This window comes from Mustela erminea, chromosome 10 (assembly GCF_009829155.1).
Source record: "Mustela erminea isolate mMusErm1 chromosome 10, mMusErm1.Pri, whole genome shotgun sequence".
NCBI lineage: Eukaryota > Metazoa > Chordata > Mammalia > Carnivora > Mustelidae > Mustela > Mustela erminea.
Window position 1 is genome coordinate 7348096 of NC_045623.1, and position 25134 is coordinate 7373229.

Here is a 25134-nt window from a genome sequence, read left to right on the forward strand (position 1 = left end):
GATTAGTTAATAGTCCCGGATAATTGCTGTCGCTACTGACTTTGGCAGAGAAGTAGGATAGAATGGTGAAGCTGATGGCCTACCTGGAGAATGAAGAGTGCTCTGAATAACTAAATAGCAAACTCAAATTCCCAGAAATACTCCATGAATCCCATCATTTATTCAGAAAATAAAGTGTGCCTCGGGCTATGTGCCTCGGGCATTGTGCCGGAGGTGGGCTACACGGGTCCCAGCTACCCCGGGCCTCACCGTGGGGTTCCCCCTGACTTGGCCTTGTTCTTTGTCCCTCTTCTCCCAGGACTTTTTCTAAGAACCAACCTTAGGGCTGGATAGGCACGAGAGTGGACACTTAGTTATAGCCATTCTCAGCTCTGAGGAAAAAAGTTAGTATGTCCATTTTTACCCTCAGAGACACAGATGAGCAGGAAACAAATGTGGCTTGCAGCCTATTATGGTGAATAGTTTTATTGGAGCAGAGCTATACACTTATTATGGCTGCCTTTTTGCTTCACCAGGGGAACTGAGGACCTGAGAGACAGAGTGTATGGCCTCCAAATTCAAAATATTTGCCACCTGGCCCTTTACAGAAATGGTTTACCCTGGTATCAAAACTTTTGCCATTTCCATGAAGAGAATCAGTGATCCAACAGGGAGTACACTCATGCTTCCTGATTTTCTTCTCTGAGGCCCCCACCAGAGACTGGCCTCCTCAGTAGAACATTCTTTTTTTCGGTCTTTATTATTTTTAATCTTTGTGATTCCTGCCCCCTGGTGGAAGCTGTCTACAATACCAAGCAGCTGTGATGGGAAACCAAAGGAGAAAAGTCTTGAAATCTGCGACCCAACACAATGGTTTAGAAACCAGGGGACAACCTCAGGCTCTCACACTCTCCTAAGTCTGATCTGAGTTCACAACCGTGACCCTGTTGAATCTAGATGGCCATCGTGGGACATGCAAAAATCGGGTAACTTAACACTCATTTGTTTTAGAATTTAAAAGCATTTATGTATCGATTCATTGATTTACCACAGAGATCTTTAAAGCATGCGCAAACAAACATTTCAGATATTGGAATAATCTAAAAATGTCCTATGGGGAAAATTAAGTATTAGGTAAATACTCAGGCTTATTATCATCTGGACAAAAACACAGATATTTTTGTGGTACTGTTGGGACTTTGGAGGCAAATGAATATATGAAGAACGGAGGGCAGAGGTGTTGGGTTTCTTGTACGGGGCCACATGGCTCTCAGTCAGGCTAACCCAGGTCAGTCTTACTGGAAAGTCCACATCTCAAACATTCTACTCTACACACTGGCTTTTCTGGGGACCCTAGGGGGAACTTGGAGCCTTGGAGTCAGGCTGGTGACACAGCCCTGGACACGCCTCACAACTGGGTTCATGAAGATTCTTCCAGGCCACTCACCCAGAAGCTTGTGTCCTCAAATCACACATGAAACCATTCCCTTGACTCCTTTCTGGACCCCAGATCTTTTTCCCATTCTTGTTGGAAGGCTAAGTGAGAGTTTCAGAGTATCCAAGAATTTGCCAGAACTGAGTGTGCCTTGGCACCTTCTCCTGGATCCACTGTTTTCTTTGACTATATGAGCCATGGTCCAGGAGGGATGGGTTAGACAAAGATGAGGAGGGTTACTGTGTTCACACAACTCATGAGAGTCAACAAAGAGGCACCATAATAAATCTTCTGGGAAATTTTCCAAGCTGACAGTGGGATCTGCAATGGAATGAAGGAACACTGACAATTACCACAGCTCCAGTTCAACTCAGCCCAGCATTACAGACTTTACTTGCTTGGTGACAAGCCCACGGTAAGTGTTGAGTGTTGGGAAATCTGGGAGGAACAAGCTCCTGGCCTTGCTTTGGAGGCTTTCAGTGAGGGTCACCCATCTTGGCCTAGCTACATCCACTGAGGGGTGGACGTAGCTATGGAGCCTGTGGCGGGAAGACCTGAGGTAATGCCAGGGCTCTGTTGGGCGTGCAGAAGTCCTGCAATCGGCAAGCCCTGAATGCCTGTTGTCCCTTACTCTTAAAGCCAACTCAAAGTTGGTATTATCTCCCAAACCCCCATCTTGAAAAATGGGGTTGTCGTTAAAAACCTGAGGGATGGGCCGAGACTCTCCAGGTCGTTGCTGGGTGGGAATCACCTTTCCCTCACAAGAGCCCTGTGAGGGAAGCAACCTTATTTCCACTTTGCAAAAGGGAAAGTAACTCAGGAAGATTAACTGATGAGCCCCAAATCACACAGGCTAGAGATGGCAGAGCTAGGAATCCTATGGCTCTGGCCCCCAGGTGTCTGCCATGAGCCATGATGGAGGGCTGGAAGGGGAAGACAGGTCACGGAAAGGCAACTCAAAGGCCGAGTCTTCCCTAGAGTTGTGTAGTTGACCCCTGTAGAAAGGATCTCCAGCAGAGGGAACCAGTGTCGACTGAAATTCAGTCTGTATTCTGGTCCCTAGGCCCTGTTCCCTGTCAAGGTACCGCCCTCTGGAGAAGGACCCCCTTTTCTAATATGCACCACAAGGGCACTGGGGGCTGATCTGGCCCTGCTTGTGGGTGGGCCAGTAGTGAGGTCGAGTGTGGAGAGGGACAGCAGATCCAGCCCTTAGCTCGGTGGCATGGGGAGGGCTCTGGACTGATCTTGTACATGCCTACTTTATATTACAGCTTTTACTGACGTGGCTTTCCCTGGTTCAGTCACTCCCTCTCTTCCCTAAATACCTATATGAAGCCATCCAGCAGAATATTTAACCATGAAATTTTTTTTTTCCAAGACCAAGGCAGGAGATAGGGAAGAGGGACGATGAATGGCGAGAGTAAAGCACATTGCCGGTTTAGATATTAAAAAAGACATTGCAAATATAAACTTAGAATTAGCTGATTTCCAAATATCACAGCAGAATGGAGTTCTAGGAAAGAAAAACCAACAAATATTTCTTGAGTATTGTGGGCCCAGGAGTAAGCCTAGGCTCTAACTGCAGACAGAACAATTAGCAATAAAAGTACTGGAATTGATCAAAATCACAAACTTTTTTCACCAATTTGGGCTCCGAATGCAATTAATCTCTTATTTTTCCAGCCCCTCCCCGTCTGCCCTTTGAACAGCTAATCCAGTGTTCTTTGCATTGCCCAATCCTCTCCCCGAATTGCATGAGAGTGCTGAGTACCTACAGTTTAAAGAGACAAGAGCTGGAGTCTGATCCTTGACTACTGCTGTTCATCTTGCCGCCTTTGATGATGTTCTTAAACTCGGAATTGCCGGCTGCAAGGTAACTCGGATCGGGCTGCTGGAATGTTGCCCCACATGCCTGTCCTCGCTCTAGAGATTTTAGGTTCACATTCTTGTGCTCAGTCATCTTCCCCCCAAACACAACCACGGCACCTTGCGGGCGGTTCTGAAACACCTTCCAGTTATCAGCCAGACCATGTCACGTGATCGTCCGCGGCCCTCTTCCGCAACTCTTCTGGTTCGTGTACTGAGCTGGTGTTACGGATCCAGGCTTCCCTTTTCCTTCAGTTCATTTTATTTCCATGGCCCGCACGTCCCTTTCTGTCCACAGACCTTGGTTGGGGGCACCCCAGTCCACCCTCTCCAGTCTTCCTGTTCTCAAATGCCCAAAAGCCTCAGCTGGCAGCTTCAGCATCTTCTCTCTCAGAAGGTTCTTGTGCTCTTTTTTTCTTACACATTGGAACATTCTGTAATGTTCCAGTTACCTTGGAGTTGCCACTGTACCCCTGGCTACACCATCTATCCCCTGAATACGCCTCACTTCAGGCTTTCTCTTATGCTAGGGGGTTTAGAGATTGGCAACCTCACCCTAGTTACAGAAAGTTCTCTTATCTCCTAAGGTCAGAACACCACAGGCCTCTGGGCTTACATAACCAAGAACGGCCTTTAAGATACTTTTTTTGTGCTGATAGGAAAACTCCTCCCGATGACCTGGTGTCTCTACTTTGAGATATAAGAAAAGGTAGTTTTTTGTTTTTGTTTTTGTTTTTGTTTTTGTTTTTGTTTTTAAATCACTACCTTAAAGGAAGCCCTGTTAGGTACACTAATATAACATTGTGGCCAACTGGGTGTTGGAGAACAGTTAGAGAACAGGAAAATCCTTACCGTGGGCTCCCAGCCTCATCTTCCCGGCTCCCTTTCTGTGGCCCAGGCAGGTGCTCCTTCCTGCTCCCTTCCTAGCTGCTTCCCACTAACATCATCCTTCAGAGCTGGCTTGGCACTTGACCTCCTAAATGAATCATATCCACCCTATTCAGTGTAGATTATTATCACAGATGAGGGAACAGATAGAGAGGCATTAAGTAACTTGCTTGAGATGCCGCTATCCAATGAGTGATAGCTCCAGAATTCCCATGCGGGTCTGAGCCCTAAGTCCCCAGCGCCAGGTGTGATCGTCAAAGATATCTCACTGGTGTAAGAGCCAGGGCACGGTGCCGGCCACCAGCCCGCACCCCAGCATAGCGCTGTGTGTGTGTGGCGAGGGGGGTGCGGCAGGACTGCGACACCCCCCCCCCCCGGGGTCCCCCGGCTAAAAATGAGGCTAGGGCTAAAAATGAGGCGTCTGGGACAGCCTCCCCGGCTGCTGCCAGCCACAGAGAGAAGGCGCTGGCAAGAGCCCAGGGAGGATCCCCCGCACGAGATATATCGCGTGCTGACACTTTTATGACCTGGGCCCGCTTACAACACACGGGCCGGTGCGCAGCTCTGCGTTCCCTGCCCAGCTTGAGATCACATGCTCGCCCCACGGCTGCCACTTGGAGTCAGGAAAGCCCATATATTTCCCTCCTCAGATAGGCCTAGTGGTTCTAGGCAGGTGCAGAAAGCCAATAAATCACCAGCGAAGTCTCCCTGTATCTCTCAGTCAGGAGGCTTGTCATCTTCCCGGCCTTGATCCACATGAAAGCCGCCGGCGAGAGGGGCGGGGCGCGGGGCGGGGCGCGCGGGGTCTGCCGACACCTGCAGGGGCGCGGGGCCGGGGCTCAGCAAATGTTCACAGCTCTGAGGGGCGGCGGGCAGGCCGGCACCTCCTCCTCCACCCCTCCCGCACACGCTTCCCTTCGCTTTGATGTCAGAGGGCTCAGGATCTGGGAGGGGAGGCCAGGCCTCCAGTCCGGGAAGGGGGAGGGTGGTGTGTGTGTGTGTGTGAGAGAGAGAGAGAAAGAATTCACACCCATCCTCATTGTAGCTTCTCCGGGAGGAATGAGACCTAGGAAGGAAGTTTCTGGATGATCTCCCATCATAGCACCAGGAGAGGCAGGGGGGTTTTCACACCATGCTGCCCCATCTTGACATGCACGCCTGACAGAGCTTGGGTGCCAGTCCCTGTAGGCAGAGGGCCCTGTTGGATGAAGTCCCTTTCCCATGTGCCATTTCGTCCAGAAAGCAGCAGAGGGGTCCTGCTGGTGGCATCTGATGGACCTTACCTTGATTCAATATCCCACTGATTCAATATCCCACTTCCCTCTTTTGGGACACTAGTACATTCGCTTGCACTCCGTGCTTCTACTTTCCTCGTGTGTCCGTGGGAAGCTGGTGTGGGAGTTAAATGAGGCACCAAGTGGGAATGGCTCCGCCCAGTAGGACACCTAGTAAAATGATGAAAAGGTGATAGTTGCAAGTTTATTATTTCCTCATCTGTAGAATGTTGGTTTTGGACTAGAAGCACTTTAAGGCCATTTCTAGGTGTGAGCTTCCTACCAGGTGCCCCCGGGGAAACAGGTCCTCCCATTCCCGCCCCCCCCCCCCCCGTAGTCTGGTCAGGCACCTGAGCCCCTACTTCTCATGCTCAAATTCACCACGAGGGACCGAGGGTCATAGGTCTGGGAAGTCTGACTGTTTGGGATGAGTGCCTCACTTCAGAGGCATATGGAAGTCTCCTTCTGTGTCCACAGCGCATCTGTGTGGGAGGCACCACGGGGTTCCAGATGGGAGACCATAGTGGGAAAGCCTGCATCTTGGGGGTTAATGAGGGAACTACTCTTAGCCACGTGGGTAGCTGTACATTGCAGACTGGACCCCAGTGGCCTTTTTCCTCCTGCAGCCATGCCAATCATGTTTAAGTACCACATTCACCACGCAGAACAGCGAAAGCAGGAGGTTCCCTTAACGAGCTCTCTTTAATTTCCCTTTTTAATCTCTCCCTCGACAAATAGTTTTTGATCATGTCCCATATGAAAGCCACCAAGAACCTATCCCTTAACCACACTGGGCCTCAGTTTTTTTCATTGCAGATAGGGGGGCAGAAGTGCCAGTGTCTTTCAATAGGGAGTTTTTTGGTGTCTGGGGCCAGAACAGTGCTGCATTTAAAGGAAGTTTAGCACCTGTACTCAGGACATTAAATGACAACAGAGCCTCAAGGCATGGGACAGTCACATAGGCCCTCACATTCCAGACACCCTGAGCTGATCCCATTTCCCTTAGGGCTTGGGGGTCCTGCTTCAGGTACTAATCAAGAAATCTACAGTGACTTTGGCCAATCAAGCTGCTTAATTAATTAAAAAAATCTGTATTATGGGATTGGCATGTCCTATACTGTCTGTGTCACAGAACTATTGTGTAGAAATGATTTAAAAAATAGATGTGAAGGGACATCTGGGTGCCTCAGTGGGTTAAGCCGCTGTCTTCAGCTCAGGTCATGATCATAGGGTCCTGGAATCGAGTCCCACATTGGGCTCCTTGCTCACTGGGGAGCCTGCCTCTCTCACTGCCTCTGCCTGCCACTCTGCCTGCTTGTGCATGCACTCTCTCTCTCTCTGACAAATAAATAAATAAAATCTTTAAAAAATATATGAAAACAAACAAAAAAACACTTTCATTTAAAAGAAAATGGAGGGACTCCTGGGTGGCTCAGTGGGTTAAGCCTCTGCCTTCAGCTCAGCTCATGGTCTCAGGGTCCTGGGATTGAGCCCCGCATTGGGCTCTCTGTGCAGCGGGGAGCCTGCTTCCTCCTCTTTCTCTCTGCCTGCCTCTCTGCCTACTTGTGATCTCTGTATGTCAAATAAATAAATAAAATCTTATAAAAAATTTAAAAAATAAAAGAAATTGGATGTGAAAACACTAAAGTGGTCTCTGAGGTGAGGTACTCTTATTATGATGAGAAAATAATAATACTTCCTTACTAATAGGTTCTACGCGTTTCATGGACATCCATTCAATTCTAAAAGTATTCTTAGAGTAAGTTTTATTCTTTCCACTTTACATCCAAATTAAAAGAATAAGTAATTTGCCCAAGGCCATGCAGCTAGAACTTGAACTCAGATCATCTGAACACAAAACTCATGCACTAAATACTGTCCTCTACTTCCTGTTCACTTGGGTCAGAAAGGGCTTGTCCCCAGATCGTCACAGTCTCTGTCCATGAACAAAGTACACAGGAAGCCATTGTATGGGGTTGTTGCTTTGAGAGATGGAATGAAGGCATTAAGAAGACCTTAAGAACGTCTCACTCTTTTGTCACTCTTGCTCTGTCGCCATTAGTGTGATACTCCAGTTTTTGTCTCTTGTGCCTTTCCTGTGCCCTCTGTGAGAGTGAAGACTCCTTACAGTCATTTTAATATCTTTTATCCTCATTACTTCCCTACAGCTCTTCGTTCCTGCTGACTACTCTGCACACACACACACACACACACACACCAGGAGTAGGGTTGCCAGATTTACCAAATAAAAATACAGGATGGCCAGTTTCAATTCCATATAAACAATGATTATTTCAAAATATAAGTATGTCCCACATATCACATTGGACATACTAAGACTAAAAAATTATTCGTTGTTTATGGGAAATTCAAATTTTGTTGAGTGTCCTTTATTTTATCTGATAAATCAAGTCTACCCCAAGCCCTAACTTTCTTTTTCTTTTCTTTTCTTTTTTTTAAGATTTTATTTATTTATTTGACAGACAGAGATTACAAGTAGGCAGAGAGACAGGAGAGAGAGAGAGAGAGGAGGAAGTAAGCTCCCTGCTGAGCAGAGAACCCCCCGATGTGGGGCTCGATCCCAGGACTCTGAGATCATGACCTGAGCCGAAGGCAGAGGCTTTAACCCACTGAGTCACCCAGGCGCCCCTAAGCCCCAACTTTCAGGTCTGTCAGCACAGAGAAGAGTAGGGCACTGCATGACACATGGGAAGAGACCCCAGAACACAGAAGTCTTAGTCTTAGGAGCATTCTGAGTCTAACTGAAAGACAGAAATCTCAAAAGACAGCTGGTAGACCCTTCTCTTGAATCTCAAACCAGAAGTCACGTGGGACCTCTTCCTCGTGGGTGACCTGACACCTATATTCACCTCCCCATCCACAGCTCCCTTTCACATTCTGTCAGGAAACTTCACTTCCCCCCATCTCCAGTTTGGTCCACTTCCTCAATAATTTGCATCTGAGGGGCCCCTGGGTGGCTCCGTTGGTTAAGCAACTGTCTTCGGCTCAGGTCTGTCTTCCGCTCAGGTCATGATGTCAGGGTCCTGGGATCGAGCCCTGCATCCGGCTCCCTGCTCAGTGCAGAGTCAGCTTCTCCCTCTGCCTCTGCTGCTCCTTCTATTTCTGCTCTCTTGCTCGCACTCTCTTTCGCAAATAAATAATTAAATCTTTAAAAATATAATAATTTGCATTTGAGGGGCTGCAAAATTCTTCTAACTTGGCTTTGTGTTTCCATTCTTGATTCTGAATGCCCTTCACCCCACTGAGACCAGAGTGGCCCCTGCATTCTTCCAAAATACCATGTTTCCTCTAATGATCAGAGTCATCCATGTTCATTGTCGAAATATCAGAAAATTCCACAGGAACAAAGAAAAACATTCCAATCTTCCCTGGTTATTTTTCCACTCAAAATTTGGGCCAGTTTCTCATTTCCTACACAATAGGATCCAAACTCAAAGATTAGTTGTGCAGAGCTGTGTGATTTGGCCTCACTGCTTCTCCTGAGTCTGCCTGACACAGTCTAGCTTGCACCCCAAACTTGAAACTTGCAACAGTCTTCCAGTTTCCTATGTAAGAGGGAGCCATGCTCTTTGTCCAGGCCTTTGTTAAACCTCTGTCCTCTTCTTCCTTAACTGGCTTCTACTGTGCACTGGCAAACTCCTATTTATACTTGCTAACCTATGTTATCTCTTGCACCTTTGCTTCCCAAGGCAGGCTTAGAAATAATCTTCTTGGTGATCCTATAGTCATCTATGCTTTCACAGTTCTTATCAATATTTTTCTTGTGGATGTCTTAAAAAGAGTGTGCTGAAGTTACTTATTGACACACTTATTTACACACTTGTCATTCCATGGCAACTGTGGGGTCCTTAAGAGCAGAAACTATATATCTCTGATGCCTAGCAAAGTGCCTGACAAAATTAGGAGCTCAATAAAACTCCTGTTAATCACTAAATTATTTAATTAATGAAGTCCTTTCCTTTCCCACATGCTTCATGCATTCCACTGATGACCTCATACAACTTGTTCTACCAATTAAACGCTGATTTAAGTGCTGCTATTACTTGACACTTGCCAATCCAAATAGATTATAAATGTTTGTAATCCCCCACAGTGACTCTTTCCAGGCTAGGCATAAATATTTGTTGAAAGACTGAAATATCTTCCCACAGACGTCGTAGAGGATGCAGCTTACAGTAAATGGTGGAAGGTCCCAGTTAGGGATTCAGGGGTCTGGGTTCCAGTCCTGTTTTGCCAAGCTGTGTAAATTACCATGGCTCGGGGCGCCTGGGTGGCTCAGTTGTTAAGCGTCTGCCTTCGGCTCAGGTCATGATCTCGGAGTCCTGGGATTGAGCCCCGTGTTGTGCTCCCTGCTCAGCAGGAAGCCTGCTTCTCCCTCTCCCACTCCCCCTGTTGTTTTCCTTCTCTTGCTGTCTTGCTCTCTCTGTCAAATAAATAAATAAAATCTTTTAAAAAATTACCTAAACTCAGTGGGTCTCAGTATTCTCCTCTCTGAAATGGTGACAAACCCAGTCCTGCCTTCTCCTCCCAACAGACAGCACTGTTCTGAGGATCAAAAGAAGGAGAGTACGTGAGAGTGCTTTGTCAATTGTAAAGTGCCATACAAATATGAGTTATTATCATTTCCAGCTGGAGTTGTCTGGGACTACTTCAATGCGGGCATTATAAATGATTGATAAGACTTTATGTGGTATTTGTGCTTTAAGGGGGAACAAATCTTAAGTCAAATGACTGCAACTCTGCTATGGAATGTTGGTTGCAGCGCCCTAGACAGAGGGATTTTGGGCAAGTGAAGGGGGGGAAAGGTTGGGCCCAAATCCAAGACACCACTTTGAGTTAAACTAAAGCTAAGTCTTTAAGTTAAAGCAGAACTTAGACTCCAGGGTTAGGAAACGTTATGAAATGTTGATTATTATTTAGTTATTCATTGGACAGGTCAAAGAAAGCAATGATATCAGCAAACACTTATTTGAGTGCTTACCTCGTATCGGGCATTGTTCTAAGTATTTTATATGTCCACATATTTCATTCTTAAATCAATCCAGTGAGATGAATATCTCTGTGGGGAATATGACTATTCCCCTTTTTTGAATGAGGAAAATAATGCTCAAAGAAGTTAAGATCTTCTAGGGTCACATAGCTAATAAGTGGTGGAGCTTCGGTTTGGACTCAGTCATTCTGACCCCAGAGCCTGAAGGAACAAGGAAGAGATAGAAGGAGGGAGGGAGAAAAAGAGAAGGAAAGAAAGAAGTCTGGATTTAAGTAGTCCTTTGGTAAGTTATTCTGAGACCTCGGGAAGGCAACTAGACAGAGATTCAGAAACAAATAATTTCCAAATGATACGTGCCCTCAGGGAGTCAGAGGAGAGCTTTGGGGCCTGTCCTTGCCATAGGCACAGTATGTCCGTCTTCCATCTGTGGACTACAATGGAACCACTATCTCTGTGAGGAAAATATAAACCAGGTGCTATGAAAGCACAGAGGAGGGGTGACAGTGAAGTGAATCTTCGAGACTTCAGAGGATCCAGCCAGACGCAGAGTTGGGAAAGGAGGCACGAGACCACCTAGGGTGAGTGGAGTCACAGGTAAGTAGGTAGGATTACAAGCGCAAGGCAATGTGGGAGAAGTAAGATGGAAGGCTAGAAGTTCAAGGTGGATCTGGGGCACGTGCACCAGGAAATCTCTGTGATGAACCAGGAAGCTCAGACATTATTTTGGGGGTGGAGGAGAGCCAAACATGGCTTCCAGCACAGTTAGACCTATGGTTTAGATACTCCTGCTGGGGAGGGGGGAGGGCAGGGGATGGGGAGACTGGGCAGGATGCTACACCAGGCAAGAGAGCGTGAGCACGATAACTAGGGAAGTCATAATAGGGCTATAAAGAGACTGAAGTGATATTTAGGAGGTGGGTTTTTTTGTTTGTTTGTTTGTTTTGGTTTTTTTGCACTGTTTAGTGACTGGATTGAGGGGGAGTGGCTAGCACTGCAGAGATCTCTGTTGACTCCTATGTGTTCACTAATGGCTGGAGAGAGAGGGAACCACTCACAAAGGTTTGAAGGGCTGAAGAGGAGCAATTCTGAGAGCTGGGTTTGTCCAGAAGCAGACTGGAAAAAATAAACACAGAGCCTCGAGAAGCAGTCAAGGCTATGGATAGTCTTTCAATTTGCTAGATTTACTGACTACTGTGTGTTAACATTAGGTTAGGTGCTAGACTTGGAAGTCAGGCTAGGGCAGGTCCTATTGTTGTAACAAACAATCCTAAGTCTTCAGAGAGAAACCAAAGTTTATTTCCCACTCATATTACACGTCAAATATGGGCTGCTCAGTGGCTCTGAGGTTCCACATTGTCATCCACGTTGACCCAGACATGTTGCAGCATCCTCTGACTTCGGCATCTAGAACACGAGTCCTCCTCGGTCACCTGGGCAAGAGAAGAGACTACACAATCATATGAGGGTCTTTTAGCCCCTTCTCTGGAAATGACATACACTCTATCTGCTTGCATTGCACTGCCAGACTTGGCTTTATGGCCCCACCCAACAGCAAGGGCTGGGAAATACCGAGGAGCCAGTGTTACTTGTGCTGAGTGTTACTGGTTCTGCTGCATAAGGTCTCAGAATATGGGAGGTGAGTCAGTCTAGGAGAGAAAGGATGGAACTGATTAAGGTAGAGACCCGAGAGTGAAGAGACTAGTGAATAATAGAACCTTTTGGAAGTGACAGGTGATGAAGGAGGGGAGGCCAAGGAGGAGACTGAGGTGAAAGAGGTAAGAGATGGAGCCAATAACATCACTCAAGCCAAGGAAGTACATACATAGGTCTGTGAGAAGGTCCAGGGCAGCAAATGTGGATAAAGACTGATAGTTGTGTTGTATATTGTAATCAAGAGGGATCTGGCAGTCGTTTCAGTAGACGTGTTTCTGTGGAGAATTAATCCAGATTTGTTGTAGAGAACGTCGTGACTCTGAGGGCACAGGCCTGAAAGTCATGTTCAGAAATGGGTTCTGAAAATAATGGTGGTGATTCAGTTAGGGAGTCCCTCATTATCTCACAATATTATTTAAAATGCTTAATAAATTTTCAGTGGATGACTAATTGGGCAAGACAAGACTTGTGAAAACACAGACCATGATAACTGAAATGGACCGTTAACTGTCAAACGAAGAGAAGTTGACCTCTTATTCACTAATGTCCTCATGTGGTGGCAATACCAGAACTTGAGAATTTCATCCAAAGTGCACTTATCGTTAACTAATAATATTCCTTGGATTGAATGGGGAACTCACATTTGTGGTTTCCTACTGCCCCTGGAGAGGAGGGTGTCATTATTTCCGTTTTGTTTTTTCGCTTGAGAGAACTGAGCTAAGGAATGAAAGGAATGGTCGATAATATTTTGACCATACAGCTGTTGAGCATTTCCGGGGAAAAGAAACACAGAAGAGACATTTGTTGAGTACGCCTAGCATGTGCCAAGCCATCCCCATACATAATTTTTCTTAATCTTCATAACCACGTGGTAAACGGGATCTCCTCTTTTCTCCTCCTTTTATAGAAGTGACAAAATCGAAGAGAAAACCCCAGTCTTCAGACTCCAGGGGCTCCATTCCATTTCTCTCAGCGAAGTAGACTCTGCAAGTGGGCCCCATGTCTGCTTCTCACAGAATTGCTGTGAATTTCTCAGCCCCCATCAGTCCAAAGCCGCTAGGAGGCAGATGAAAGGCATCACAGACCTGTGAGCTGCCGCTATGCCTTCAGAGGGACTGACTTCCAGCTTTCAGCCACATGCATGAAAGAGGCTGTTTCCATCTGCTGACCTGTCAGTCTGCCCCTCTCTTGGGCTTCTTTCCTCCCTCCTTGGAGTTTCTTCAATAAAACATTTCACTCCCTTGAAAAGCATCTCCCCTGAGTGGTGTGGGGAGGGCCCAATATGGTTCCATTTAGCTCTCTGGGGATGAGAAGGAGGCATCCTCCCTTCGCATAACTTTCCCAGCAAGTGGTATCTCTGTTTCCTTTCCCTCAAAAGCTATGAACAAATAAGATCTGGTTAACACAGTATCCCAGCTCACAGATCTCCTGAATCCCATTCTACAGTTTCCGCTTCACCTTGTGTCTCCTGGATCCTTAGATGCCTGCCTGATTCCCTGAGAACTAAAGGGAGCGTTGACTGTGGAGCCCCCTTTTGGTCACGCTGTGAACTTCACCTGAAGTAGCAGCTTCAAGAAGGAGAGCGTTAAGGCCTTTCTTTCCATCTCCCCTTCTCCCCCTGGGAGAAGAATCAACTAGCAGGGGGGTCACCTGGGTGCATGGACATAATCGACAAGCCCACGTATGAGGGATGACAAATCAGATTTTCAAATGGTACAGAAGAGAAGTTTGTCTTCAGGCTGGACTCCCCTTTCAGCTTCTTCCCTTCCCCCTCCACTGCCTAGCGCTGAGTCCTCCCCCTACACCTGTTTGACTCTTCTGTGGCTACTCCTTAACTTCAGAACATACTCACCAGAGTCACCTGGAAGGTCTGAGAAAACAGAGTTGGTTGGAACCCATCCCCAGTTTCTGATTTACATTTCACTGAGAACTGGCATCTCACTGAATTACTTGTGGTTCTCAAATGAGGATGCAAATTTGAATCACAGTTAAAAAAAAAAAAAAAGGCAAAACACAAACATCATGTGTGGCTCCTGGGTGGCTCAGCTGGTTGAGCATCCAACTCTCGATTTCCGCTCAGGTCATGATCTCATGGTCCTGGGATGGAGCCCTGCGTCGTGCTGTGTGCTGTGCACTCAGTGGTGAATCTGCTTGAGATCCTCTCTCTCCCTCCGCTCCCACCCCTCCAGGTGCATCTGCTTTCTCTTTTTCTGTCTCCCTCTAAAATAAATAAATAACTCTTAAAAAAAAAATACAGTGTATATGTGTGTTGGAGGTGATTCCCCAGACCAGTTGGCACATTGGTAGTTTGTAAAAACACCTCCCTCCCCCGGGTGAGTCTGGAGAGCAATCAGGCTGAAAAGCTCTATAAATTCAGACCAGATCTTTAACTCTCAGAGGTTTTTAGATCCAGATAGTGGGATTTTAGAAACATTCTCTTCTAAACTGTTTAGATCCCAAGAGTTCCTAAAGTTAAAATTTCAGACACCTGTGTGCACTGGGGGACAGAAATGGGTATTTTATCCAAAGAAGTCAACTTCCCTGGTTTCCCTCATATTCTGCTGCCTCTTTAAGCGGAAATGGTCACCAGCACAGAACTTTGAAAACAGTTAACTTCTAGCTTCTCCCCTTAAGACTATGTGAAGAAGGCAGCTATTTAACTTTTCTAAACCTCAGTTTTCACATCTGTGAAATGGGGACAATAAGCACACTTATGATATAAAGTTATTAAGAGGAATAAGTGAAACAATCCGGGCCCTCACACATGGAATTCTACTAAAGACAAATACTGTATTACCATTGTGGTTTTTATCTTAGCATTCATTTTACAACTCTTTGGACAGCCTTGGGAGATCTGCTGAATTGTTATCCTGACTCCAAGCTGAGGGATCTTCCTCTGTGAGTTGTGAGTTTGTCTGTGATCAAACTATGTGATCCATCCAAACTACCATTCTTATGGGAATATCCACCACAATCCTCAAACTCTACCTGTCCAAACCTGACACATGATCTTGGCCCATAGGCTGCCCTCCTATCCTGTTGACCTCTCTCTAGGAATGGCACCCCCCCCCCCCCCCCCCCCCCCCCCCCCCCGTCAACTGCCCAAGCTAAAATGCCGGGAGTCATTCTTGACTTCTGCCTCTTGTTCCCTGCCCAACCACTACCAAAAAGCCAATCAATTAACAAACAATCACTTACTAGGTCCTGCTTATTCTTTTAATTCTTCAATCAACTTCATATGCATCTCTTTTGCTGCTACTCCCATTCAGGCCCTCATATCAGGACTATTTTAACAGTCTCTTACTTGTCTCTATAATTAATTCTTTTTTTCCTCTCTCTCTATCACTAATTCTTAGTTCTCTTATCCCATGTACCATGTTACTACTGGTGAGACACAAATATAATCATGCTGTTCCCAGCTCAGAACTCTCCAGTGGTTTTTCATCATCTATGAGGTTGAGCTGAGCTTACAGTACAGATACCTAAAGGCCACACAAACTCATGACAAGAGCTGTTGGTAAAACATGCGATCATGTGATCAGAGGTTTTCACTGTGACCTGCTTAGATATGCTGCTTTTTAAAACTCTGAGCAAACCAAACAAAACATGTTTTAGTTATGAAGCCCTCAGGCCAGCAGTCTAAATCACTCCTTGTCACCATGCAAATTCTGATTTCTTTGGTATATCCTCAAGCCCTTTCCCAATGTGGATCTTGTTACCTATCTAACCTGGCCCCAACTTCTCTCTCCCCCTGAATTACTTGTAGCTTCCTGAATGGGTCATGTGCTCTTCCACCTCGTGGTTTGGCTCATGCTGTGCCTTCTACATAGAATGCTCTTCTTCTTCTTCTTGATATCCTGGCCAAATCTGGCTTATAGTTGATAGTTCAGTTCCAAGGCAGGCTATACAGCTTCCCCTAGATTAAATAGTTCTCCCTTGCTTACTCCTAATCTGCTATTCCAATAATGACCATAGTGCACTGAAATTATTTGTTTGCATATCTAGTTCCTCCACTAGTTTCATCAACTCCTTCAAGTTGGGGGCTGTTTTTTCAATTTTAGTACCCCAGCTTTCAGCGCGGTGCCTGACATAGAGTCTGATGAACACACATATGGAAGAATGCCATTAACAACCATTTCAAGTGCATTCTTCATTCCAGGCACTGACCTAAGCACTTTATATGCATTATTTGTTTTAATCTCTGTATTGGGTATACCAAAGATGAGAGAAAAGAGGCAAGTCTAGGAAGGGTCCCAGTGTAACATATGCACGGGCTGTTCCTGAGAGCTGCATGGTCAGCTGAAAGTGATAAAAACAGTATTAAAAATGACTAGGGTTTGAGTATCAAGGATGCTCTATCCATCCTACTATACTGTAATGATTTCTTTTAGTCCCTATAAGATAATGAAGTCCTTGAGGACAACTACTGTAATTTCTGTCTCAGAATTCTCTGCACATGATATGATGCCTGGCACACAGTGGAACCTTTGTAAATGTTAGATAAATGAATGAATGCATGGTCTCATAGATTTCTTACTACACACATTTGGGAAACTTGGAAATCCTTGCTACAGGTCCCTGGCAGGCTCAGTGATTTCTCTGACTTTTTCCTTCAGAAATGTGCTGGGTATCTTGGGTATATATGTTATGCATATTTGACTATAATCATATGCTGTATCTGAGATAAAGGGAAAAAGAGAAAGATGGAGAGGGGAAAAAGAAAATAGAAAAGATAAAAAGCGGCGCCTGGGTGGCTCAGTAGTTTAAGCGTCTGACTCTTGGTTTCGACTCAGGTCATGATCTCAGAGCCAGGTGTAGGGCTCCTCACTGGGTGTGTAGCCTGCTTAGGATTCTCTCTCTCCCTCTGCTCCTCCTCCCCTCTAAAAAAAAAAGATGGAAAGTAAAGTAACAGATAAGAATAAGGAAATTTTCAAAACACTTGCAGCTATCACTGTGATGTGAACATAAATCTTCCAACACATTTGTCTTGCCAAGAAAATATTCCTGCAATTAAGCGATCTGGCCACCAGATGTCAGTAAAGTAATAATGTCTCATCAAGACTTAACAAACCCTGGAGACTGCGGTTTTAGGCTCAATCTCCTTCAGAGATTTGTAATTATGAACCTCTCTTGTTACACTGATGGAAAACAGACTTTGTTAAAAACAGATAACATTAAGGAAACAAAGTAGGAACCAAAACATATAATACTTTTCAAGGGAAACATCAAAGTATCCAAATTCTTCAGACATCTAAATGTATTTCTTGACTGTTGCAGAATAGCTAAAATTCCCGGCTCAAAGTTCAACTGGTATAGTCCTTTGGACAATTTTAAACATTAGCTAGAGATGTTAAGCTTGGTTCATTTCCCTATTCAAAGCATTATCAGTTTCTTACTTCCCACTTATCTCTGCCCACCCCAACATACCCCTCACCTTACACACATTGCCACTTGTCATTCAGAGTTTGCAGGAGGACCTTCTGTGCAGGACATAATAAACGGACACTTACTTCTACTGCTGATGCTCATGTAATTCCAAGCGAATTTCCTTTAAGTGTCTGTAAATTTCATCTTCCTTACATGAGGAAAATGAGCTCCCTCTCTACCCTCCCCCATCCCAATCATGTTCTATCACCATCTTCATGTTTTACTTTTTTTGAAGCTATATAGTGCTATATTTTATTCATCAGACCTAGGTCAAGGATTGTCTTCAGTAATTCCCCTGCAGCTGACAGGGAGGTGGTGGCTGAATGTTGACCTCTGAGCCAAAATGAATTTGAATCCTGGTCCTATCTCTTTTTTTCTGCCCTTGGGAAAGGTTAAGAGTGCCCTTCAGAATGGGAAATGTTATTCTGCCAAACAAACAGTACTAGAATTTCAATGACTTAAAACAAAAGCGTATTTCTCACTTATGCTGCATGTCCAAATCAAGCTGGCAGGAAACGTCTGCTTATTCTCGCCACCCAGAATCCCTGGTTGGTGGGAGTCTTCTTCCTCGGCATGGAGTAAAGTGTCTCAGAGTAATCCATGGTCACCTCAGCTGGTAACAATCAGAGTCAAAGGGTCTTCTCAGTTAAATCTGCTGGTCCTCCTCACTTTCGCCCACAACCCATGGTGCAACGCTGATCATATGGCCATGTCTAACTTTAAGAGTGTGGGGAAGTGCGGTCCTCCATGTACCCCCAAAGAGAGGGGAACTAAGCACTGCCCAATGGTAGACATACCTCCATGTCTGCCTTAAATCTCTAAATAATTTAGTGCTGACTTCTTACTATGTGAAAAACATACCTACCCCCTTTGCAAGGAGACAACCTAGTACCTCATCAAGCTGGACATTCAATTCAAAGTCTATGATCACTGAATGAAGCATAGAAGTTCCTTCATCATGATATCTTCTATTGTAATTTCTACATCAGGTCTGAAAGTGACATCTTTTGATCTCAAAACTTATGAGCTAAAAAGAAAAATGATCTGCTCCCCACACACCCCCATTCACAATGATAGAATAGGGAGGGACAGGATAACCACAATGAACACTCTCATTCAGAAAGAGGAAGACTAGAGATGTGTAGCAAATACTGGGGGACAGAAGTTCTGAATTCTGCTGGGTTAAGCTCTTGAGGCCCCTTCCTTGGAGTGGAAGTGTACTCTGACTAACCTCTTTAGGCTGAAAGTGCTCCCTCCTCCATTTTAATCCATCGCTGCTGTATCTACCCTCAGAGCTTCTTCCTTTTCTTTTTTCTTTTTTGACTACATCCAAAACAGGCATTAGAGGATATGATGTCTTAGGGGACCAAGAACTTTTCCTGGTCTACTTCCTACTGTGGATGATCAGAAGCCCAGGTCTTAAGAGTCATCCCATCTTAGTGTGATTCCTTGGTATACAACTCTCTCAAAACTCACTTCCCGAGACTCCCCATGTATTGGATTTTGGTCAGCTTTATGTGCCACTAAGTTCATGCTCCTACATATCTCACCCACATACCTGTCTCTGGACTTAATTCAAGTACAGGCCATACTTTTATTATCTTTCTTTGAGCACCTTTATCCAACTGAAAGGATTCACTGGGCACCTGCCCTTCACTGGATCTTCACTGCAGGACACCTCATTCCACTGAGAGGTTTCAGTAACTGTGGGGGATGATTATACCCTCAATGTGATCCTCCCCGAGAGGCTGAGATTTCATTAGCCTTGGTTACACACAGAATTTCTCATTCATACCTTTGTCATTAAGGACGGAGAAGCAGTTGACTTTGCAACCCTACTAGTCCCTGAATTTTTGAATCCTCTCTGTTCTTTTTCATTCCTTGCTTCAGATCAGCCAATTCCTTTCTGCGTGCATCTCTTTTTTAGTACCTTGCCAAACAGAACCTACTGAGACTGGCGCACGCCACATTTTGTTTTCCAACCTCTTCTCACAGATCTATACATTAATTAGGTGCCTAACTGAGAGCGATAGCTTTATCAAATGTTTTCCCATTAAATAACATGGACGTCAACTTTCTAGCCTCCATTATTAGCTTTCTCACCACCTACCACCTGGCCTCTAAGCCAATGTTGTTACGTTTTTTGGTCACATTGGGTTTTTTTGTCTTTTTGTTGTTGTTGTTGTTGTTGTTACAATAGTACACTTCCCCCACCTTCAATATCTGTATCCATCGGGAGGGTCTAGGCTATGTTTTGGCAAGCAACACCCCTAGAACTTTAGTAGTTTGGAACAATAGAAGTCTATTGGTCATTTGCACTGTATGTTCAACGAGTCGGCAGGAAAGTTCTGCTCATTGTTAATCCCCCAGGAACTCCGGCTGCTGGAGACTGTCACCACACACCCAACACACGAGGGTCTCATACTGGCAATTAAATGCTGCAGCTAGAAGAAATCCACACCCCTTTCCCACTTTTGGGACAGGACTCATTGAATAGGTCTAAGCACGTGGCCAAACTACATTCTAAGAATCATAGCCTTCACTCATTCAGTGGTTTTGGTTTTGTTTTATTTTGTTTTGTTTTTACTTTCTTACCTCCATATACACAAAACAGGCCACCAACAACAATGTCTGTCCTACTACATACCTGCTCTTGGTGCTTCAGTTTATTTGTTTCTGGGAAAAAAAAAAAAAAGTGATGTGATCTATTTGGGTTTCAGAGAGATTCCCTCTGATTTTAGTAAAGAGGATTGGAGGCTTCATAAGGAGTGGGTCACAGGATGGCAGCAAGGAAGCCACCTAGGAGGTTGCTGTAATAGTCCAGATGAGAGATTGAGAAGGAACATGAAGCATTAGATTTGAGTGTTACGAGGATCAGTCAAGATGGAGACAGTAGGGGCGCCTGGGTGGCTCAGTGGGTTAAGCCGCTGCCTTCGGCTCAGGTCATGATCTCAAGGTCCTGAGATTGAGTCCCGCATTGGGCTCTCTGCTCAGCAGGGAGCCTGCTTTTCTCTCTCTCTCTCTCTCTCTCTGCCTGCCTCTCTGCCTACTTGTGATCTCTCTCTGTCAAATAAATAAATAAAATCTTAAAAAAAAAAAAAAAAAAGATGGAGACAGTAGGGGCACCTGGGTGGCTCCATCAGCTGGGCATCTGCCTTCAGCTCAGATTATGATCCTGGGGTCCTGGAATTGAGCCCTGCATCAGGCTCCCTGTTAGGTGGAGAGTCCGCGTTTTCTCTCCCTCTTCCTGCTGCTCCACCTGCTTGTGCTCTCTCTCCCTCCCTCTCTCTCTTTCTCTGTCAAGTAAATAAATAAACAAAATCTTAAAAAAAAAAAAAAGATGGAGACAGTAAACAGAGCAGGAAAAGCCCCAATTCATTGGAATAAATCCATCTGTGGGCTGACAGAAAAAGGTGATATTATTCAGCAGTAGTAAGGACATCATACTCTGAGTGGCACTCAGGTTCAACCGGAACGACCAAGCCAGACAAAAGCAGCTTCCACACCTCTAAGCCTACGGAGGAAATGTTTCAGAACTTGAAGGAGAACGGCCCACAACTGAATTCTTTCCTCAAGAGCCTTGTTAACTGAGTTCTCATTTAAACCAATAGCTTGCAACCTCAGACCTCTGAAACTTGCAGCTCTTCACAGCTGTGATTTCTACCCTGAATTTTCAGAAACAGATGCTGAAGCATATTTTTCTCTCTTCTTGTTCTTAGTCTGTGGTTATTTCATTTTCCTCTCTTTCTGGTCTCCTTTTGGGGTTGATGAAAACTCTGACTTGGGAAAGGAGGCCCTTTCCAGTTTCCTATCCAAATGCCTCTTCTGTCAAGTTCCTCAGTTTTCTGTGAAAGAGTTTACTACCACAGAATCTTGAGACTTCGTTACTAGGTTTGGTTTTGGTTAATGTCTGTTAATGATCTGGAGGGAGGTGATAACTGCATATTAATGAGGTTCACAAAGGAGCCAAATTGAAAGCTGTTGTGAACTCCAGTGCTGGCAGTCATAAACCAGAACCCTGGAGAGAATTGACTGACAACTGGGGACAATACATGTGGAGAAACCAGCACATTGTGATGCTGACTCTTCAGGGGAAAGATGTAGTTTAGGCATTTTTCATAGAAGGAGAAGGAAACCGTGTGGAAAACAGCAGTCAATATAAGGTCTCCAGGATGAAATGAAAAAAATGAATGCCCAGGTTGTAAAAACCGCAGTGTCACTGAGAGAGGAAGTAGAGAAGGATGTGGTAATTGCATTGCCTCTCGCTTACTTCCTGCTGCTCCATGATGCTCATGTGACCCAGGTCTGCTAGGTCAGTGAACCTACAACACAGTTCTCGGTTCTGAGGTGGACTTGTAACTTGACTTAGTCTATTGGGACTTGTTCCTGGAATAATTTTTGTTCCTAGAACTCGTGAGAAAATTAGAAGCTTTCTGCCTGCAGGGACTGCGGGTTATAGACCTGCAAGTTATCCAGGTAGTGATTGAAACCACCCAGATTCTTTCTGAGCTGACAGAGCTGACGGTGAAGCTGGGGGCAGCAGGGGAGCCGTGGAAGGGAGGGGAGGCAGGGAGAGAGAGAAAGAGAGAGAATACGAGCCCTCTGAAACCAGCTTGTGCCTGAGCCACAGCCCCTTGAATTGTTCAGTTATTTGTATTTACAAATTCTTTCTTGACCAGAAACCAATTTCAAGTGGCTTCTTCATTTAGAAGTAAAAGGGGTACTTACTAACCCAGGATAAGTTTTTCAAACATATCCTTTCTTTTATATCCTTTACTTTTTTTTCAAAAATTTTAAAAGATTTTATTTATTTATTTGACACAGCGAGAGAGCACAAACATGGGGAGGCAGAGGGAGAGGGAGAAGCAGGCTCCCTGTGGAGCAGAAGGCGCGATGCGGGACTCAATCCCAGGATCCTGGGATCTTGACCTGAGCCAAAGGCAGACTCTTAAGGTCTGAGCCACCCAGGTGCCCTATCCTTTACTTTGTAGCCGTGCTTGATGACTCTAATTTCCAGAGTGTTCTGGAAAAGTTATTCGTCTGAGGACTTGCCCAGGTAATCTCCTCCTCTTGTAATAACACCCTACCTGCTATATTTACTTGGAGAAATGCTCCCAGCCTCATGGTCCAACTCAGACCATCTCTTTTTGGACAACCCTCCTGAATGTTCAGTGGAATGTTGTCTTTCCTTTCTTTGTCTTACTATATGAAAAGACTTTGAGAAGGAAGAACAAAGCTGGAGGATTAACATTATTTGATTTAAAGATTTACTATAAAGTTATAGTAATTGTGTCAGTGAGGGTTTTCTAGAGAAACAATAGGGAGACATAGCCAAATCTATATAGATTTATATAGAAGAGGACTGATTAACTTTATATGTATATATGTGATTTATCATTTTTGTATTTATAAGTTTATCATTTTTATAATTTATAAAATTTTTTAAGGAATTGGATCACATGATCATAGGGGGCAAGGATGGAATGGTAGGGCTGCCTGGCAACTTAGCCCGGAGTTAGTGCCGAGTCTTGAGGCAGAATTTCTACTCCAGGAAATGTCATTTTGGGATCTTCAGGCCTTTCAAGTGATTGGATGAGACCCACCCATATTACTGTGGGTGATCTCCTTTACTTAAAGCCCACTGACTGTAGCTGTTAACCACTTCTACAAAATACCTTCACCAAAAAAAATTAAAAAAAAAAACTAAAAAAAATACCTTTGCAACAACACCTGGGTTAGGGTTTGAGTATGTAACTGGGTACTACTCAAGCCTAGCCACATTGGCACATAATACCAGCCACCACATAGTCAAGACAACGGCATAAAGACAAACAAGTGGATTGATGGAATAGACAAGGGTCTGGAAACAGAAGTATACACATATGGACAACCGATTTCAATGAAAGTACAATAGCAAACAGTGGTGAATAATAGTCTTTTATGCCGTAGATCAAGTGGATATCCATATGCAAAAAATAGACTGTGATCCCAACCTCTCACCATATACAAAAATTAACTCAAAATGGATCATAAACCTAAATGTAAATCCTAAAGCCAAAAAATTTGTAGAAGAAATCATAGGAGAAAACCTTCGTTACCTTGGGTTAGGTAAAGATTTCTGAGATAAAATCTCAAAAGAACTATGTGTAAAAGAACACATTGGTAAACTGGGCTTCATCAAAATTTTAAAAGGTTTTGTTAAGAGAATGAAAAGATAAGCCGCAGACTATGACTAAATATTTGCAAAGCACACATCTGATAAATGACTTGCATCAAGTATTCAGAAAGAACTCACAAAATTCAACAATAAAAAAACAAATGACACAATTAAAAAATGGGCCACAGATGTTAACAAATGCATTGCCAAAGAAGATATTTAGAGGGCAACTAAGACATGAAATGATACTCAGCATTATTAACCATTAAGAAAATTCAAATTAGGGGTGCCTGGGTGGCTCAGTGGGTTAAGCCACTGCCTTTAGCTCAGGTCATGATCTCAGGGTCCTGGGATTGAGCCCCACATCAGGCTCCCTGCTCAGTGGGGAGCCTGCTTCCCCCTCTCTCTCTGCCTGCCTCTCTGCCTACTTGTGATTTCTCTCTCTGTCAAATAAATAAATAAAATTTAAAAAAAAAAGAAGAGAAAACTAAAACCACAATGAGATATGAGATATTACTACATACCTATTAGATTGGCAGAAATAAAAAGACTGATGGCACCTTGTGTTGGCAAGGATGGGAAGAACTGGAGCTCTCCTATTGCTGGTGGAATGTAATATAGTCCAACCTGTTTGGAAGACAATTTGGGAGTTTTGTAAAATGCCATGCATATGCCTACCATGTGCCTACCTATGTATCAATCCAGAAGAAATGAAGACATTCATCTACATAAGGGCTGTATGTGTATGTTCATAAGCACTTCATTTGTAATACGTCCAAATGTTCATCAACAGGTGAATGGATAAACACACTGTGGTGTATCCATAGAACTGAATGTTACTGAGAAAAAAAAATGAATTGTTGTTACATGCGACAACATAAGTGAATCTTACGCTGAATGAAAGAAGCCAATTTTTTAAAAAAGGGTACATGAGGCTCCTGGGTGGCTCAGTCATTAAGCGCCTGCCTTCGGCTCAAGGCATGATCCTGAGCTCCTGGGATCAAGCCCGCATCTGGCTCCCTCCTCGGTGGGAAGTCTGATTCTCCATCTCCCACTCCCTCTGCTTGTGTTCCCTCTCTCGCCATGTCTCTCTCTGTCAAATAAATAAATACAATCTTTTTTTGTTTTTTAAATTTACGTCCTCCATGAGGCCAGTTACATAAAGTTCTAGGAAACACAAACTGAAATATTGTGACAGAGAGCTGATAGGTGTTTGCCTAGCAACACAGGGAACAGAGAGAAGGAAGGGTTACAACGAAGTCCAAGGAGACTTTCAGGGGGCAGTGAATATGCTCATTATCTCCATTATGGTGCTGATGTCATGGGTACAGACACATGTCAAAACTTATCAAGTTGTACACTTTAAATATGGGCTGTGTATTACATGCCAATTACACCTCAGTTACAACATTAAATAAAAAGGCAGTGCAGGCTAACGACAGAG

At 44.6% G+C, this 25134-nt stretch overlaps 1 long non-coding RNA gene across 1 annotated transcript; it reads right to left on the bottom strand.

Annotated features, from left to right (window-relative positions):
- Window positions 1-18025: 18025 nt before the first annotated feature.
- On the bottom strand, window positions 18026-24324 carry LOC116567593. Its single transcript, XR_004276273.1, has 3 exons — window positions 24251-24324; window positions 20181-20209; window positions 18026-18146 (listed from the first exon to the last, which is right to left on the bottom strand). It is a non-coding gene; the product is annotated as an uncharacterized LOC116567593 (long non-coding RNA).
- Between the last annotated feature and the right edge of the window lie 810 nt (window positions 24325-25134).